Source organism: Theropithecus gelada, chromosome 1 (genome assembly GCF_003255815.1).
Source record: "Theropithecus gelada isolate Dixy chromosome 1, Tgel_1.0, whole genome shotgun sequence".
Taxonomy (NCBI): Eukaryota; Metazoa; Chordata; class Mammalia; order Primates; family Cercopithecidae; genus Theropithecus; species Theropithecus gelada.
Window position 1 is genome coordinate 117,637,895 of NC_037668.1, and position 20,040 is coordinate 117,657,934.

Below are 20,040 nucleotides of genomic sequence, written 5' to 3' on the forward strand. Positions count from 1 at the left end.
ATTCATGCTCAAGGAGCAAGGCATATGTTCACAAGGGGCAATGAGAGCCCTGGAGAGACCAGGTTCTCTGAGGGTAGGACACATACTTTGGCAACTTGGGGGACACGTTCTTGAGCTGAACTGGTGTCTCTGGAGCCCATATGAGTTGGGCCTGTGGGGGCACCACAGACAGGGACCCCCGCATTGCTGATAAGTGAAGGGTCTGCCACAGAGGTCTCTAACATGACTTTCTACCACCACCTTTCCCGCTCACTCGCACATCAATAGACACAGGTATATTAAACGGCAGCTCTTCCTCACCTTGTCATCAGACAGTCTGTTTCTGCCTTCACCATTCTGCATCTGACCTTTCACAGGTAGCAAGAGAAGAGCCTAAGGAGCAGCAGGCAACATGCTGAAGTGCAGAGCCAGGTCAAGGCTGGGTTTGTCTGCGCAGCTGGTGAGTAAGAGGCTGTGACCACGGCTCTGAGAAATATGGACAGCAGCCAGCCTGACAAAGAGAACAAAGAACTGCCCAGGGGAAGGTGAAGAAGGTAACTGTCAACCCTTCAAAAAGTGAAATGGCCTTTAGTAAGATGAAGGCCAGCCCATAAGAGATGCCAGCCAAGATGGAATAATGCGCAGATTTTCATCTAAGGGTGGGAATGACCTGTTGGCCTGATCCAGGCACCGGGCTTCTGAGATTCCCTTCCTAGCCCTGCCCACACACCCCGCACCAGACGCCCTTTCCCCAGCCTAGGTCTCTGAGTTTCCCATCCGTTGCTCACTTGTGTCTATTGTATGTCTTCTTCGTCAAAATCGACGGGGGCTAATTAGCGGTGGAAACAGAGACTTCAGCTCATTTCCGTTCACCTCATTATTTGTTTCTCTTTTGGGCTGAAGCCAAACAACAAACAAACATTAGCATTCCCCCTGCAGAGCAGGCACATAGACACATGGGAGCATGTTACACACACCACACCCTCATAGCATGCACACATGTACACGCACACGCACACGCACACACACCTGCTCCACTGCTACTCGGCTGTGCGAGGTCTCTGCGGCCCCGCTGTCTCGGGGCATCTAGGGTAACACCTCTTTCCATTTCAGACCCGGAATTGGGAAAAACGTAAGAAATTGTATAATGGAATGGCCCTGGGCAAGCAGGGAATGGAGGTGGGAATTTCCGGAAGCACAATCCCCCGGGCCAGGACTGGTGTTAATTAAGGGCGCTGCTGGTGTTTTGCAGGCAGCTGTTTCCTCCTCCCGCCCTCCTGTTCCCCGGGCCGCCTGGGCACCGGCGCCTGCACTCTGGCATTCATTGCTCTACCGTAAGCCTTGTTTCTAGCCGTTTTCAATCAAGTGGGAGACCGTCCAAATTTCCTTCTCAATGAAAATCAACTGTTCTAAATCCAAGCTCCCATTAAGCGTTCCAGGGGCTGACCTGACATGGAATTTAAGCAGCAGCCCTGCCCTCCCTGGAGGGAGCGGCAGCCGGGGTTCCAGATGAGGCGGGTCTGCCTCCTAGTGGCCAAGGTGCTTCACGGCAGCTCTGAGGGCTCGCGGGCTGTGCAGCCGCCACCCGAGGACACTGGGAGGAGGCACAGTAAGAGAATCCTTAGAGCCTAACTCCCCTGTCTCCGTCGCCCTCGAGCCGTTCCAGTCCCCAAGTCCCATCCCTTTTCCCTCCCCGACATCTGTCCTCGTTGCCCCACTCTGGCTCCGTCGAACTGCAGTGGTCTGTTAGCTGGACTCTACCTCCAGCTTCTGTATCGAATCCATACACCTCACTGCCAATTCGTCTTCCGGACCCTTGTTGTCGATCCTCTATGATCTCTCATTAAGGCTCTGCTGAGCCTCCTCTTTACGTATAGGGAGGATCCCCAAGCGGAGAGTCACACCCTTCCTGGAGAGGGGTATCGCCAGCCACGACAAGGCGAGCCGCCTTTCTCCCCACACGCCCAAAAAGTCGATGACCCTCCCCAGGCCGCGCTCGCGCTGAACCTCTGTTGCTGAGCTGCAGTTCCTGGAGGTGTCCTGCAGCTCAAATGTGGGGATGCGGGAAAAAGATTGAGAAGGTAAAAGTTCAAACCAGGCAAAAGTTCAAACCTCTTGGCCCTCCACAATCTGGCCTCAAGTTTCCCTTCTAGCCTTAGTGCTAGAATAGAATGATATGAAGGGTTAGAATGCCAGGTGTGCTACGTTTTAGTCACGTAACTATGAAAGGTTCTAAATTCTAAATGTCTTTACAAGGTTGTATGGAGACTAAAAGAGGTCGCCTGAGTATCACATTTAGCACAATGCTTGCCACACAGTGAATGTTCAATAAATGGCAGCTGTCATTTTCCCTCCCCCGTTAGTGAGACAACTGGTTTGCTCACAGTTCTGATACCGGCCTCGAACTGAACTTTCCATCTCTGCACCTTGGCTTTTGACACCTTATTTGCCTGGAGCATCCACTATCACCACTTTGGTCAAAGCCACTGTCACCTCCTGCAATAAACTAATTCATCTCCCTGCTCCCGCCCACAGTTATTTTTAATCTAGCAACCAGAATTGTTTTAAGTGTAAATCAGATTATGTCACTCATCTGCTCAAATCCCTGTTGTAGCTCCCCATTTCACTCGGTGTAAAAGCCAAAGCACTCGCCATGTCCTTGAGGCCCTACATGGTCTGGCTGTTTCCCGTCATATTATTTCCCATAGCTTTCTCCCTTGTTCAGTCTATTTCTTCCACAGTGACCAATTGCTTTTGCTGGAACATACCAGCAATTTATTAATAGCCTTTGTGTTGGCTTTTCCCTCTACCCAGAATACTTTCCTCACATACCTGCATAGCTCTTTCCCTTACTTTTTCATGACTTTGCTCAGCCGGCACATTCAAAAAAAAAAAAATAAATGAAATAAAAAAGCCAGCCAGGCATGGCGGCTCATACCTGTAATCTCAGCACTTTGAGAGGTGAAGGCAGCAGATAACTTGGGCCCAGGAGTTCCAGACCAGCCTGGGCAACACAGCAAAACCCCATCTCTACAAAAAATACAAAATATATTTTTTGTAGAGGACGGTGGCATACACTTGTAGTCCCAGCTACCTGGGAGGCAGGAGGACCGCTTGAGCCTGGGAAGTTGAGGCTGCAGTGTGAGCCATGATCATGCCACTGCACTCCAGCCTGGGCAACAGAGCAAGACTCTGTCAAAAAAAAAAAAAAAAACAAAATAAGTAAAAGCCAATCCTGACCACATATTTAACATTTCAAACTGCTGTAGTTTCCCCCAGTACTTCCAATCCCCTTTATCTTGCCCAACTTCTCCTTTTCCATAGCACATACCATATTCCTTACTACCTTCTAAAATAATATATATAACGAAGCCAACCATTGGCAAATGAATCTCTCATAATTTGCTGACGGGAGTGTAACTTGTTACAACTACTTTGGAAATCTTTTAGAGAGTATCTACTAAAGCTAAAAATACCTTATTTTAGTCTTGTGTGTAAATCCAACAAATTGCAAATCCAACAAAAAGGAGTACTTTTTGTCGGATTTATTTTGGTCATTTCTGTAAATATAATATGTTATATAATATAAGATATATACTTATATATTAGTTGCTTCAATCATATAGCTATATAATAATATAATTTATGATCTAATTGTGTGACATATAATAATCTTAGTTGCTTTAATCATTTCGCTAAACTAGGAACAACCCAAATGTCAATCTACAGTAAAATTAATAAATTTTTATTTTTTCAAACAATAAGTACACAGCAATAAAAAATAAATTATTCCTGGTATTCATTAACAACATGAATGAGTCCAGAATCTAATACTGAGCAAGAGAAGTTGGAAACCAAAAAATACCTCCTATATGATTTAATTTACTTGAAGTTCAAGAAAGGCAAGACTTTAATGATAGAAGTCAGAATAGAGCTACTTATTTCTCTAATTGGGATGTAACCTAATCTTTCTGAAAACAGGGATAATATTTATCTTGCAGGACTGCTGGGAAAATTGCAGATAATGTATATCTAACATCTAGTACCAAGTTCCTAGCACAGAATATTTGCTAATGAAATGATAGTTTGTATTCACATATGTTCTTAATTCATGTTAGTTTGATAATTGCCAAGTAAAAAGATAGTTTTACTAAACCCAAAGGTTCTGGTTGCATGTAACATTCATTGCCACCCAATAGCCATATCCCTTTTATTCCTTACTAATAAAATCCATATTCTTTTTCAGGACAGCTATGTGCCCAGCCCTGAAAGGTAAAGCATGACAAGTCTAAGCCAATCAAGAAACTCTCATACCCCTTTGCCAGATATTCACTCTCCCAACTCCTCCTTGCGGCTAGGGGTGCCCATGTGCCCAGTTTTGGCCAATGAGATTTAAAGAGCAATTCTGATGGCAAATTGCTTAGGAAAGATTTCTCTTCTTTACTGAAAGGAGATAGACACACACTCTCTAGCTACCTCCTGTTTTCTGCCTTTGCACAAATGATTCCCAGAGCTATGACAACCATATTTTTACCGTGAGAATCATAAAGGTAATGACACACAGTCCTAAAATAGCAGAGTTATTAGTCACCTACCTTCAGACTTTTTGTCCTAAGAGTTAATTATCTTTATTATTTAAGCCACCATTAGTTAATTATTCTGTTACTTGTAGCTGAAATCATTCCTAACTGTGACTGTTCCCTTATTAAGTACTAGTGTACAAAAGAGAATCATAAACTGATAAGACATCTTACTGTGCTCTCTTTAATTTTCCCAGTGTCTTCGTGGTGCTTTTATGAGTCTCCTCTTACCAGTTTACTAAAATGTCATTTTCTAGTCAAATATCTTTCAGTGGTATATGAACTCACTAACAAGACCAATAACTTTCCAAAGGCCTTTAGGGCTAAGACATACATTTAAAACTCTGGGAAATTCTACACAGTTGCTGACTCCTGTTGGAGGTTGACCAACTGCTAAACTCTGGCAGTAACACATATTAACCTACATTTGCCCACAAGCACACCAGAGTGCCAATTCTGTAACTGTAAATACACTGTGAACAGTTGGTCCATCCAAGCAGGGCTCATTCCTGGTTGGCAAGGCAAATTACTATGATGTTAATAAAGTTCTAGGCCCCCTCCCTTGCATAAGCCATTTTCATGCTTGGGACCCAAGCAATGTGTTCCCATAGTCATAAGCTTTTGTAAAACTTGTGAGCTAGGTTAACTAAAATCGGTTAAGACCTCTGTCTCTTTCCTCTCCAGCTTACCGTTTGTTACACTTGCTCTTCTGTAGGGTGTTAACTACAATCAGTTAAGACCTCTGACTCTTTCCTCTCCAGCTTACTGTCTGTTACATTTGCTTTTCTGTAGGGTGGTCTTTTCGTTTGTTTTGGAGATGGAGTCTTGCTCTGTCACCCAAGCTGGAGTGCAGTGACGCCATCTCAGCTCACAGCAACCTCCGCCTCCAGGGTTCAAGTGATTCTCCTGCCTCAGCCTCCCAAGTAGCTGGAATTACAGGTGCACACCACCACACCAAGCTAATTTTTTTTTTTGTATTTTTAGTAGAAATGGGGTTTCCCCATGTTGGCCACGCTGTTCTCAAACTCCTGACCTCAGGTGATCTGCCTGCCTTGGCCCTCCAAAGTGCTGGGATTACAGGCGTGAGCCACCGCACCTGGTCAAGGGTGATTTTAAAGAGGCAAGGAGTGATTGGATTCAGCTAAGGGGAAGCTGACTTGAAGAGACATAGAGTTTGGGTTAAGAAGGTTATTTATATGTGGTTCACTTCCATATCTAAGTTATTGTTAGCTATTGTGGTGCAGGAACGGCTTCCAGCAATATTTCCAATGCTCCTTTGCTACTCAACCAATATCTGCCAGACAGGTGCAACGCTAGAGGTCATATTATGATTTTAATGTAACCTATTGTACTTGGCATTGGAAGTCTGTAGGTAATCACATAGACAAAGTTTTCAAAAGTGTGAAACCAGAAGCTAGCCTGTGGAAAATTCTGCCAATCTTCAGTTATGTAAAAGTCTGAGCAGAGGATTTAATTCTCAAAGACGCCTGGTCAAAATGGAAGTTCTGTCCTGTTGAGAATATACATGATAAGCAGTATATGCAATTATAAACCCAATATTTTTTATTTTTGAGGTAAATCACACAAAATAGAATTTATCAGAAATCCTGTATTGTAGGACACAAACCAGTGCCAGGTTCACACTGACTGTGTCTGTTTAGTCATGTATTTTATACATCCCAATATGTTGGATCACATCGCATCCTGAAGACAAAGAGCAGATTTAGAGAAAAGAGAATGAAAAAGTATTCATCAATAAATTACAACAACCTAAAGAAACATTCCAGTGATAAAATCACCACATATATTTATAAAATAAGCCCATGTACGTAGTATAAGAATAAGTAAGTAGCTTAATGCAATGATGTTTAAAATGGATTTTACTTACTCCTCTATGTACCTTAATTTCATGTAGCTTTGCGTATTTATTCAGAATTATTGGTTATATTAAAATTCAAAAGAATTATAAAGGTATATGTAAGACAATTCATTAATAAAAGAATTACATAATTTTTCCTGGACTTTTGATGTTTGTGACGTATTTGTCAACATTTTATTCTTTTTTAATTTTTCTTCTTCCATGACAGACACGGTATGTGTGGATGTTGTAACAGGGTTTGAAGGAAGTACATCTCACACAACTCACATGTGAGAACCCAATCATCACATTTATGAAACACAAAAGGATAAGCATTTTAAAATTTGTAATTTGTGGATTTTTCTCATTCCAAGTAAATAGTTGTTTACATACCCAATTTTTTATCTGTGTTTTTGTTTTAATTTTTTATTTCTTTTTTATTTTTTCTATTTTCTAGACAACCAATTTTTTATTCCTAACTTTGCATTCTTTTTCTTAAAGAAAGCCTCTGCCAAATTGTGTAAGCTCCTACCCCTGGTGATCAGGCAATAGTCACAATCAGTCAAAACTGCAAATGATATTTACCAATTTGGTTACCTTGGAAGTTCTTTCAATGTCAGGCTTTAAAACGGCAAGAGTATTCACTGAGGAGAATTGAAGCCACTTTATTGAATGCCCTACATAGTTTGTTAGGTGAACATAACCTAATGTTAAAATAGAACACTTCTCACCTCAGTTTCTCCAGAGGGACTGACATTGTAGCTCTCAGGTACCAATGTGTGCATGGGACAGAACACCGTAAGAGGAATCTAAAACAAAACAAACCCTGATGTTTGGGTTTGGTTTCAACATTTAAGGTCATTTATCCAAGGGCTTCTTTCTCTCTTCAAGAATAGAAAAGATTTGTTGCAGAGTAAGAAGAAAGAAGAAAAATTCTAGTGAGAAGGATTTTTTGGAAGTTTTTGCTGTAAGCCTGAAGTCCTGTATCTCAAGAGGAAATAAGGGGTGAGGGGACACCTGAACCTCCCTCAAGTTTTGAGGGCCTTCAACACGGCCATTCTGAGAGTCTAATGTGAGTCACCTGAAGTTTGAAAGACAGTGAGCTGAGGGCTGATTTCTGCCCCAGAAAATCTGTAGAGTAAGAGAGAAGCTGGCCAATTGTGTTGAGGATGATGAAGCCAAAGCAAGTAGCTGCTACCTCTGGGAAATTCCTGCAACCCCAAGCCCCTGCAGTGGAAGGACAAGGCGTGTTCCCCCAGTGTACGACAGGATAGAGGACCAGCGATCCTGAGGCTGTGTGAGGCTCTATCAGAGAGGACCTCCTAGAAGGGGCAATGGGACTCCACAGTGTGTGGGGGTGGATCCTCTAAAGTGGGGAGCTGTCAGCAGAAGAAGGGGCATCAACACAGCTCCAGAGATCCCACAGAGGGGGTACCCCCCAAAAGAGTGCTCAAGAGAATATCAGCTTTAAACGTCAGCCCACACTCAGCACAAAGTCAAATTATGGCAGATAGGGCTGAGTAAGAAAATTCCCTTCTACTATTTTTGATTCCTCTCTTTATGTCCCAACCCTAGGGGCAAGCCTAATGAGGAAGAGGAGCAGGAAAAGAGAAATGAAGGACCAAGCCTTCCTCTCTCACTGCAGGCAGCCAGCTCATACTGGGGCTGCCCAAGAAAGGGAGACAATTCAACATTAAATACAATTCAAGGTTTTAGATTTTTCCAGGGCTCGGTATTCTAATGTGTGGATTGGGCTGTGTTTGTGACTTAAAATGACCACAAGACAGACTGCAAATTACCTTGGGGTGAACTGTATTCATCCAAGGCAGGAAAAGATTACTATACAAAATAAACTTTATAGGATCAATAAGAACAAAAGTCAGGTTGTGTTTTTATCACATTCCACGTGTCACATTTGTTCAAGACTTTTCTTACATTAAGAAGAACCTATTAGAAAGCCATAAATAACTTAAAACTTTAATAATGGTATTGATCTGATATCACTTTCTGATTGTTTTTCATGGGGCTTTAGTGAAATCCATATTCCTAAGTGGCCAGATTCATGTCTCTGTCTTGATATTAATTTGAATCATTCATTCATTAACCCAACAAGTATTTATTGAGATCTGACGAGGTTAGCTTCCTAAGCTCTACTTTGGTCATGTCCAAGACCCCTACTCAAGAACCTTTTGTGAGTCCTCACTGTTTACAGCAGACAGGAATAACAGTGGGGTAGGGCTTTACCTCACCTCACCTCCCTCTCTCACTGTGCGTTCTGATATATGCCTTAGGTGCTGGGGGAGTGCCCTTACCTCCCCGTTCAACAGCCCACCCCCAATGCTGCCCTAAAAGCCACTGTGATGTGTCAGAGGATTCATTTAATTTGCTCTTACCAGAGCCCCTATCCTTTGCCCACCTAAATCACTTGGATAAAAAGGGAATTGAATTATATTTCATTTAGATTCAACTTACATTTTCTTTTTTTTTAATTTATTAAGCCAGGAATATGATATTCTCTCTTGGCAGCAGCCCAGCGATAATCGTTTAAGCCCAGATCCTTTCTCTAATGCCGTATCCTGGGGAGGGAAAGCTTATGGGGATTTCATGAGTGGTCCTGGTGAAATGACAGTTTATTTATCTCCAGGGGTTCTTTAGTCTCCACCTCTTGCACCTGTCCCAACAGAAGGTTTGGAGGCTTTGGGGTCAAAGCAGTTTGATTGGGAGAAGAAGGACAGGAACAGCAGTTATAAATGTCTGACTACAGCCCACTTGTAAGAGATCTTTGCAGTTCACACAAATGAAGTGGACTTCAAATGCACTATTCTAGGACAATATGCCTCCCTAGTGTCTCCCTTGTGGCCGCCATATACCCCATTTGGAAGAGAAAATTGTTCCTATGCAGCTTGTTTTATTTTTGTTTAATCAAATAAACAAGGGTTTTTCCATGTCAAAAATAAAATAAAATGAATTTTTGGCCGGGCGCAGTGGTTCACACCTGTAATCCCAACACTTTGGGAGGCTGAGGCGGGTAGATCACTTGAAGTCAGGAGTTTGAGACCAGTCTGGCCAACATGGTGAAACCCTGTCTCTACTAAAAATACAAAAATTAGCCGGGCATGGTGGTGTGTGCCTGTAGTCCTGCTCAGGAGACCGAGGCACAAGAATCGCTTGAACCCTGGAGGCAGAGGTTGCAGTGAGCTGAGATCACGCCACTGCACTCCAGCCTGGGTGACAAGAGCAAGACTCCGTCTCAAAAAAAAAAAAAAAAAAAAAAAAAGAATAAAAAAGAATAAAAAAGAATTTTTGAATTAAGCGTGATTATCCTTTTGCAGCTTGTTGTACATTCAAAATACAAGTATTGGAAGATAAGATTAACACCTGTATTCTGTGCTTTTTAAATTTTTTTTTTTATTATTAGTGTTGTTACTCAATGTAACAATCACTTACTAAGCTAAAGTGCTAAACGTCAGGGATTTAAAAGATCAACAAGAAAGGGGTTGGAGAGGGGGAGATTCGCGCTGAGGGAGTAATCCAGAGAGGCGGGTAGCCTGACCATAATCTTCAGCAGTTACCCGAAAGCCACCCAGGTAACATGATGAGGATGAAAATAAACAGAAAGTGAGAAATCTGGCGAAAAAATTAAAATGCTGCCTGGCATGGTGGCTCACACCTGTAATTCCAGCACTTTGGGAGGCCGAGGTGGGAAGATCACTTGAGCTCAGGAGGTGGAGACCAGCCTGCACAGTATAGCAAGATTTCACCTCTACAAAAAAATAAAAACTAGCCTAGCGTGCTGGTGCATGCCTGAAGTCCCAACTACTTGGGAAGCTGATGTGGGAGGATGGCTTGAGCCTGGGAGGCAGAGGCTGTAGTGAGCCAAGATTGCACCACTGCATTCCAGGCTGGGTGACAGAGCAAGACCCTGTCTTTAAAAAAAAAAAAAGAAAAATGCTATCTTTATTGATCTAAGACCTGTAATTTCAAGACATATGCTTATTATGAAAATGCAGCTTCAAGACAAGACTTAGTCTCTTCTGCCCACCATATTTTAAAGCTGCCACAAAAGGAGTTTACGGTCTGTTGGAGTAAGAGATTGATGTGTGCACAAATAAATTACAAGACAGTAAATGCTATAATAGGGCAATGTATTTTCCTAATGAACCCTTTGTGGGATGGATCAAGAGTATTCATTTTCTTCTGGTAAACAGCAATCTGAACCCAAGAGATAATCCTTTCTCAAACACCCGATCAGCAATCAGCCAGCACTAATGTCTTAATATTTCTCAGGAATATACTCTAGTGGTTTTGCCTCCTGGAAGACGCTGTGAGGAAGATTGTCCTTGCAGCCCTGAGCCTGTTGCCACTCCTTACTAAGGGCCTTATTAAGGGCACGCCCAGAGCCATCACAGTCTGCTCTGTTTGGAAAGGGGTCTGGGCATCAAGACTTATCACTCTGAATACTGTGGGATTTTCTTCTACCTAAGACAAAAGAAAGAAGCAATCCCATTAATGTGTGCTTTTCAGGATCTGTTGGGTTTTTCATTTGTTACTGCTTTGGGAACTTTTTCTGTGTGCCAGCACAGGGCTACGCACTGGACACACCACGATGAGCAAGACGGATGTCCATGCCCTCATGGATCTTAGAGAACCTAAAAGATTCTCATTTCTCTCTGAATTCTTCACAGGATAAACTGCCCTGGCATTTTCAGTTTTCTTTTTCCTCCTTCACCAGCAAGACTGACCCAAGCTTTCTCCTCGGGGGCTGCCCCCAAAAGACTAGCTCAGTGTTATTCACACACCTGCAGATAGTTGTCCAGGTATATGAATTTCAGTGCATGAAAATAACATGCTTTCCCCGTGTTATTCTCTATCACAGCACTCTGTGTACTATCTTATTGGTGCTTACAGGCTGAAGTAATTAATTTGTCTACTTGTTCATTACCTGACCTTCTCACTGGAATGTAAACTCCATGGAGGCAAAGACCTTCTTAATATTCTCAGCTGAATCCTCAGTTCCTAATCAGCCCCTTGCATGCCACAGATGCTCAATATTTGTTGAATTAATAAATACATAGAAAGAAGGAAGGAAGAGAGAAAGAGAGTCAGAAAATGTCATGCAAGCCTTACCAAAAATAGGGGAACCTGATTTCTTAAGGACTTTACATATTCTTGAATGTGTTCCATTTATAAGGGAATCATGGGTCTGGCGCGACATCTTTGACCAATGTCCAGAAATCTACTAGAAATTTTCCTGGACATTCTCTCAGGGAAAACACTAAGTGAAGTAGTCTGGGCCTTGTGGACCTGGAGTCACACAACTGGAAAAGGTTTATTAGTTCTTGATATCACTGAGTAGAGAAGGAGAGAAAGAAACACAAACTCCTGGGCTCTAGGAAGCCAGCTCCACCTGTGGCTTAGATACATCCTTAGAAATAAGAGACAGGCAGGGTTTGCACGGGTCTGCAATGTTTTCCTTTAACCAAGGCCCACATTCTAATGAAATATATTTCTTGTTCGTATAAAACCACCCTTAAAAAGATTTTTTCCAACATCCATAAGTGTGTTTTTCTAGTTAGAGTTGACATAGGCTGAGAGTGAACCTATGTAATTGGCTAAGCAAGGATGCGTGCAGACGATGAGGCCATTATTGCAAGGAAATGCATATAATCAGGTAAGTATGATCCCTCAGAACTACAACGTTGGCGTGGGTTAAGAATTTTAGATATTTGAAGTTATTGGTTTATTCATATTGTATGCATTTATTAAACATTTATTAAGCACATACTTATTCAATTACTAACATGGATGACTAAACCAAATCATGCCGGTTGGGGAGGGAAATGGTAGTGGCCACTACTGGGTGTCTCGGATGCTTAGTGGAGCTGTTTCATGATGCCATGGATTGGAGGTGCAGACGCACTGCTCCTGCACCTGGAGTGCGGTATTTCCCAGTCCATCTCCTGTGGGGTGAAAGTGCTTTTTGGTGCTATTGAAGGTACATGGGCATCATACAAAAAGCTTACATCAGAAGATACATTTTACTGCTGTTTATCAGTAGCCATCTATACGAAAATGCTGGTGAGGTTACTACTTGGATAATGTAGTACAAATGCAAACACTGGTAAGCAATCTAAATTATAACCACTTCATGTGTAACAGAAGCACAAGGCCAGGCAGCCATTTGTAGGTAGATTACACTTTCAGTGCTAGAGCCAGAATTCACATTTCTCTGGATTTCCGGTTTGCCAGCAGGTACCATGTATGTAAGGTCCTCCTCTGCATGATGCTGGGAAATAGTGGTCCTGGCACCCTTGCTTGTCAAGCAACAACAGCATAGCTGTCCTATCCCTAAACTGCCCCATGGAATTATGCCACTGTGCAGCCACTGTGGATCACTCTCTGGCATTGACTAATCTGCTACTGCTTTCTTTCTTTCTTTCTTTTCTTTTTCCTTTTTATTTCTTATTTTATTTTATTTTATTTTATTTTTTGAGATGGAGTATCAATCACTCTGTAGCCCAAGCTGGAGCACAGTGGCATGATCTCTGCTCACTGGTGCCTCCGCCTCCTGGGCTCAAGCGATTCTCCCTGCCTCAGCCTCCCAAGTAGCTGGAACTATAGGTGCATGCCACCGCACCCAGCTGATTTTTTGTATTTTAGTAGAGACAGTGTTTTACCATGTTGCCCAGGGTGCTCTCGAACTCCTGAGGTCAGGCGATTCGCCTGCCTCGACTTTCCAGAGTGCTGGGATTACAGGTGTGAGCCACCACGCCCAGCTAATCTGCTGCTTTCTAATGATCCTGCCGCCACTGAATGTGAAATGTAGCTCACATATGCCACAAAACACTCAGAAGGTCCTTGACATAGAGGGTACCCTTGTATATATTTCTTGACTGGTTTCTATATAGTCCATATAGTCTCTGAGAAAAGTTTCTTGATTCTCTCAGCTGGAATAATCTTTCTCACCCTGAAATCTCAGAGCACAGCAGCAGCACCACTGATGACCTTTTGTCATATCTCTCCTACTGATCTTCAAAATCAGGAAGATCTGTGTGGTAAGCAGGGTAATGGCCCCCAAAGACAACCATGTCCTAATCCTTGGAATCTGTGAATATGTTAGGTTACATGGAAAGGAGGAATTAAAGTTGCAGATGAAATGAAAGCTGCTCATCTTCTGTAGAGATGGAGAGATTATCCTGGATCATCTAGGAGGGCCCAAGGTAATTACAAGGGTCCTTATAAATGAAAGAAGGCAGGACAATCTGAGCCAGAGGAGATGCAATCATGGAAGCAGGGTTGAAATGATGCAATTGCTGCTCTGTGAGGATGGGGGGCTGGGGGAGCCATGAGCCAAGGAACAGGGGCAGCCCCCCAAAGCTGGAAAAGGCCTGGAAACAGATTCTCCCACAGAGCCCCTAGAAGGAACCCGGCCCTGCCGTATCTTTATTTTAGCCCAGTGAGACCCATTTTGAACTTCTCACCCACAGAACTGTAAGATAATAAATTTGTGTTGTATTAAGCCAAAAAGATTACGGTACTTTTTTACAGCAGCAATAGGAAACTAATATAGTAGGTCTGATTTATCTTTCTTTCCATCAGTGCCTAACACAGGGTCTTATTTTCAGATGGCATCCTATAAGCATGTGTTGAATGAATGACTACTGAAAAACTACTGTTTTATACCTATAGTTGGTCTTTTGTTGTGGGAAAATATGCATAGTATTTACCATTTTAGCCATTGATAAGTGTGCAGTTAAGTGGCAATAAATACATTCACAATGTTGTATAACCATCACCATTATCTAAACTTAAAAGTTTTTCATCAGCCCCACAAAAACTACACATTAAATAATAACTCCTCCATTCTCCTACTCCCAGCCCATGGTAACCACTATTCCACTTTCTGTCTCTATGAATTTGCCTGTTCTAGGTACTTCATACATGTGAAATCATACAATATATGTCCTTCTGTGTCTGACTTGTTTCTCAAACATGCTTTTAAGTTTCATCCATGTTGTAGCATATACCAAAATTGTATTCCTTTTTATGGCTGAATAATACTAGTGTGTGTGTGTACACAAACCACATTTTGTTTATCCATTCATCTGTTCATGGACACTTGGGTTGTTTATACCTTTTGGCATTTGTGAGTAACACTGCTATTAAATTTGGTGTGCAAACATCTGTTCTTTATCTCTCCAAGTTCTAATTTTAAAAACAGAGAGAGAGAGAGAGAGATAGATAATAGATAGATGATAAATTTCTGTTGAAATTTCTGATAGATAGATAGATTTCCTCTTTCAATTCTTTTGGGTATATAACTGAAGTAGAATGACTGGGTCATATGGTAGTTTTATGTTTAACCTTCTGAGAAATTGTCAAATTGTTTCCCATAGTGTCTGTACCAATTTACCTTCTCACCAGTAATGTGCAAGTTTCCAATTTCTACACATCTACACATCCTCACCAACACTTGTTATTTTCCATCTTGTTTTGTCTTTTAACTATAGCCATGCTAGCAGGTGTGAGGTGGTACTCATTGTGATTTTGATTTAAATTTCCCTAATGACTCATGACACCAAACATCTTTTTATGGGTTTATGGACCATTTGTATACCTTCTTTGGAGAAATTTCTATTCAAGTCTTTTGCCCATTTTTGAATTAGGTTATATTTTTGAGTTTTAGGTATTCTTCATATATTCCAGATATTAATACTTTATCAGATATGTGCTTTGCAAATATTTCCCCCCACCTAGTAGGTTGTATTTTTGCTTTTAAAGTATCCTTTGATACACACAAGCAAAGTTGTATCCTTTGATTCACAGAATACTTTTTTTTTTCTTTGAGACGGTGTCTCCCCCTGTCACCAGGCTGGGGTGCAGTGGTGCAATCTCGGCTCACTGCAATCTCCACCTCCCAGGTTCAAGAGATGCTTCTGCCTTAGCCTCCCGAGTAGCTGGGATTACAGGCACGCGCCACGACACCCAGCTAATTTTTGCATTTTTAGTAGAAACGGGGTTTCACCATGTTGGCCAGGATGGTCTCAATCTCCTGACCTCATGATCTGCCTGCCTCAGCCTCCCAAAATGCTAGTATTACAGGCATGAGCCACCACGCCCAGCCTTGATTTAATTTTCTACTCTGTGTCTATCATCACATAAAGGATTGTCCGAACAGCAGAATTTGTGTGTAGCTAGGTGCTCTTTTATATGTGAAAATCTCAGACTAAATAGCTTTATTTACAATAGCCCAAAATCGTAAACAACCCAAATGCTCATCAGTAATAGAATGGATGAATAAACTGTGGAATATCAAAACAGTGAATGCAGTCCTATGTTAAGTACAAACAAGGATGAATCTCATTGACATACTGATAAGGAAGGAGGCCAGACACAAAACTACACACACAGTATGTTTCCTTTTATTATGAGGTTAGAGAGCAGGCAGCACAAATCTACGGTTATAGATGTCAGGTCTTTGGTTACATGAAGAGGGATATTAAGAAGAGACATAAGAGAGACAAAGAAGCCTTCTGGGCTGTTGGAAATATATCTTGATCTAGGCAGTGGCTACATGGGGGTGTGTGTGTGTGTGTGTAAATTCATCACGTTTACACAGGATTTGTACACTTCACTGTTTATATATTATACCTCAATTTAAAACCTTTTTAAATCTCTGGTTAATGGTGAGGTTCACAGGGTTCATGTTAGTATATCATAATAGTGATTTTTCCATCAGAATATAGTCTGCCTTCTTTGGGAAGTTTTCAAATGATAACTGAGCTTAATCAATCAGCAGCAAACAGAGGCTCTTTAAAAGTCAGAGTCGGCCAGGTATGGTGGCTTACACCTATAATCCCAGCACCTTGGGGAGCCGAGGCTGGTGGATCACCTGAGGTCAGGAGTTCAAGACCAGCCTGGCCAATGTGGTGAAACCCTGTCTCTACTAAAAATAAAAAAATTAACCATGCGTGGTGGCAGGCACCTGTAATCCCAGCTACTCAGGAGGCCGAGGCAGGAGAATTGCTTGAACCCGGGAGGCAGAAGTTGCAGTGAGCTGAGATGGCACCATTGCACTCCAGCCTGGGTGACAAGAGCGAAACTCTATCTCAAAAAAAGAAAAAAGAATGAAAAAAGTCACAGAGTCTTGGAAATTTGCTTGTCACAGAAAGAGTTTTCTTGAGGACTAGAGAGAAGGGTAGTAAATCATGTACTTCTATATCGCTGTTATATTCACAAAATAAAAATAGATTGCCTGGAAAAAATCAGCAAGTAATGAAGTAGGATGCTTTGATTGCTGTAGTATTTGAAACTATACCCTGATGGTTGCTCAAAGATGAGAGTTGTTGCTAAGATATTTTAGATACCAGGAAAAGGGATTGAAAAAGATTATGAGCACTAAAGCAAAATTTTTTAAAAAATACAAGTTCAAGTATGTGTTGTTGTTTTGATGCAGACTCAGAAGTGACATTGGGAAGGCACAAAGCAATAGCATTGGGCTTCAATCTGTTCACTGACTATTCCCTCAGTAAAGAATTGAAGTTGTGGCAGTGATCCCTGTCATACAGGATATTTGAAGCAAATTAGATTTTTAAATCATATCGGTGGAGACCGAGGTGGCTAGAAACATCAGTCATCACTCCGGGTCAGTGGAGCAGGGAAATGATTAGCCCCTGGGCTGCAAGAGTGAGTGGGAAGATCAGGCAATTCTGGACAAGATTCTCACACCTTAGAAGATTAGGCTAATTTCCAAAATTAAATTTATAAAATGACCCACCAAAATAGGATGAAAAACAGTAAAGACGGGGGCGGGGGGTTGCATGTTTAGTTCAATTCATCTTGGGTCCTGAGACAAGATAGAAAATGAATCACTAAGTAAAAGTGCAGTAGAAAAAGCACTAAGGCTTTCCACATGGAAAAACATGCTTGAGCAATGTGTGCTATTTCAAAAGTTTTCAAGATACTGTAATAAGTTAACAGAAGTATGACAAAGAAAAATGTATAGTATTCAAGAGCCAAAAATAACACTCTATAAGTGTATATTTCATGTTTTCCTCACTGGGTAGAAGGATATTTTCTTCAAGAAGCATTAATTTTTTTTTTTTTTTTTTTTTTTTTTGAGACAGAGTCTCACTCTGTTGCCAGGCTAGAGTGCAGTGGTGCAATCTCAGCTCACTGAAACCTCCACCTCCTGGGTTCAAGTGATTCCCCTGCCTCAGCCTCCCGAGTAGCTGGGACTACAGGCATGCATCACCATACCCAGCTAATTTTTGTATTTTTAGTAGAGACAGGGTTTCACTATGTTGGCCAGGATGGTCGTGATCTCTTGACCTTGTGATCTGCCCACCTCAGCCTCCCAAAGTGCTGGATTACAGGCATGAGCCACCACACCCAGCCAAAGCATTAATTTTTAAATGCATTAGAAATTCAACTTTTTAAAGCAAGCAGTATACAATAGATGTGGAAGTCCTGAGGCACTATGCTATGACTTGAATACTATTTAAATTTCAGGAAAGAGCCCCCATCCCATATCTTTAAAATGAATTATTTAAAAATTGGAAATTAACCTTTTTTAACAAAAAATTACAGGAGTAACTGTATACATATTTTTACATATGTAATTTCCAGTGTCATTATAAAGAGATCTGAATAGGTGCTAACCTCAACAATAGGGATCAAAACAGAACTGGGCTTCAGTGCCCCTAAGACATTCCAATGTGTTGTCTGTTTTTGAATTGAACAAGCAGTAAAGGTTATAAAGTATCTATCTATCTCAAAGAGATCATGAGAAATAGGACTGACCCCGCCTGTCACTGACAGCTTATGCATTATATGATTTTTTATTCCAGCATTCAATGATTTCAAATGTCTCTCACACAAAGTTGATTCTTCATAGGGCTCATACACCAACAGATGGCAGAATTGGCCATGTTGCTATTCTATGATGACTACAAATCTAGATCTATATCAAGCAGGATAGATTTTTTTTTTTTTTTTTTTTGAGACAAGATCTCACTCTGTCACTTAGGCTGGAGTGCAGTGGCACCATTATGCCTCACTGCAGCAATCCTCCCAGCTCAGCCTCCTGAGCACATGCCACTACACCCAGCTAATTTTTTAAATTTTTTTGTAGAGATGGGGCCTCACTATGCTGCCCAGGCTTGTCTTTAACTCCTGGCCCTAAGTGATCCTTTCACTTTGACGTCCAACAGTGCTGGAATTATAGGCGTGAGTCACCTTACCAGGCGAGATTTTTTTCTTAAAATTGTTGTGGCCGAGTGCAGTGGTGCATGCCTATAGTTCTAGCTATTCGGGAGGCTAAGGTGGGAGAATCCTGTGAGTCCAGGAGTTTGAGGCCAGCCTGGGCAATACAGGAAGACCCCAACTCTAAAAATATATAATAATAATAAAGGTGGTTGTGTATACCCCTAGGAATCAGAATATCTTACACATACACATCCATATACTCTTGCTGTTTCCAATTTCAAAGTATGTTTCTGAGCTTTTTTCCCTAAAACCTACCAAAAGAAAAGACCTCACCTTCGACTATTACTGCATGGTAACAGCACAATCAGTTCAAGAAAAGACAGAGGTCACGAGCTTTTTTTTTTTTTTTTTTTTTCTTTTCTCACAACATATCTGACACCAAATGAGATTTTTTCCTCCCACCAACCAATTCTCCAACTCTCCAGACAACAACTGGATGTTGTACAATTCAATTCAATTCTGACACTAACTACCAGAGTTAGTGTCAGATGACACAAGTGAAAGGGCTCAGTTCCACGAAACTGTCCCCATGTCAGACTTCAGATGCCAATCACAAGTCCAGGACCTCTGGGCTTCTGAGCCACCAACTACAAATCAGGGGTTCCCACAACCCCCTCCTAGAACAGCTCATAGAACTTAGGAAAACACTTTACATATTATTACCAGTTTATTATAAACTCAGAAATAGCCAAACTCAGAAACAGCCAAATGGAAAAGATGCATAAGTCGAGGTGTGGGGGTGGTGCGTGGAGTTTCCTCTGGCACCTTCCCAGCACCTTGATGTGGTCACCAAGCATTTAGGGGGTTTTATGGAGGCTTCATCTTGTAGGCATGATTGATTATTAACTGAAGCCCTAACTTTTCTCCCTTGGAGGATGCGACTGAAAGTTCCAAGTTTCTCATCAAGACTTGGTCTTCCTGGCAACCAACCTCCATCCTGAAGTTATAAAGGAGCCTAGCAAGAGTTGCCTCATTAGAACAAAAGATGCTCTTATCACTCAGAGAATTACTAGAGCTTTACGAGCTCTGTGCCGGGAACCAGAGACACATACATATTTCTCTGGGTTCTTTTTTCATAGACATCTCATTTTAAAAAGGCAGCTCTTCCAATAAAGAAAAGTTCAGAATCAGCATAAACTACCATCAGCCTTTCTGCTACAGTATAACTGCTGGATTTTCCCCATTTCCCAAAATGGTCCCAAAATCAATCAGGCCTGACCTGGGGCCAGATCAGACTTCCCTGAGCTCGGATTCTCTGGGCCCAAATTGTGGTTCCAAACACCTCCAGCCCACAGCCTCCTCTCTGCCCTTCATCACCTCTTAGGTACATGTGAGAGACTCAGATGTATGGTTTTA

The 20,040-nt window shown here is 41.8% G+C and overlaps 1 long non-coding RNA gene and 1 other non-coding gene across 2 annotated transcripts; one reads left to right on the top strand and one right to left on the bottom strand.

The window, feature by feature from the left end:
• Window positions 1-1,911: 1,911 nt before the first annotated feature.
• LOC112629624 lies at window positions 1,912-8,290 on the top strand. Its single transcript, XR_003120715.1, has 2 exons — window positions 1,912-2,060; window positions 6,647-8,290. It is a non-coding gene; the product is annotated as an uncharacterized LOC112629624 (long non-coding RNA).
• LOC112616471 lies at window positions 6,641-6,747 on the bottom strand. Its single transcript, XR_003117642.1, has one exon. It is a non-coding gene; the product is annotated as a small nucleolar RNA U13 (small nucleolar RNA).
• Window positions 8,291-20,040: the final 11,750 nt, after the last annotated feature.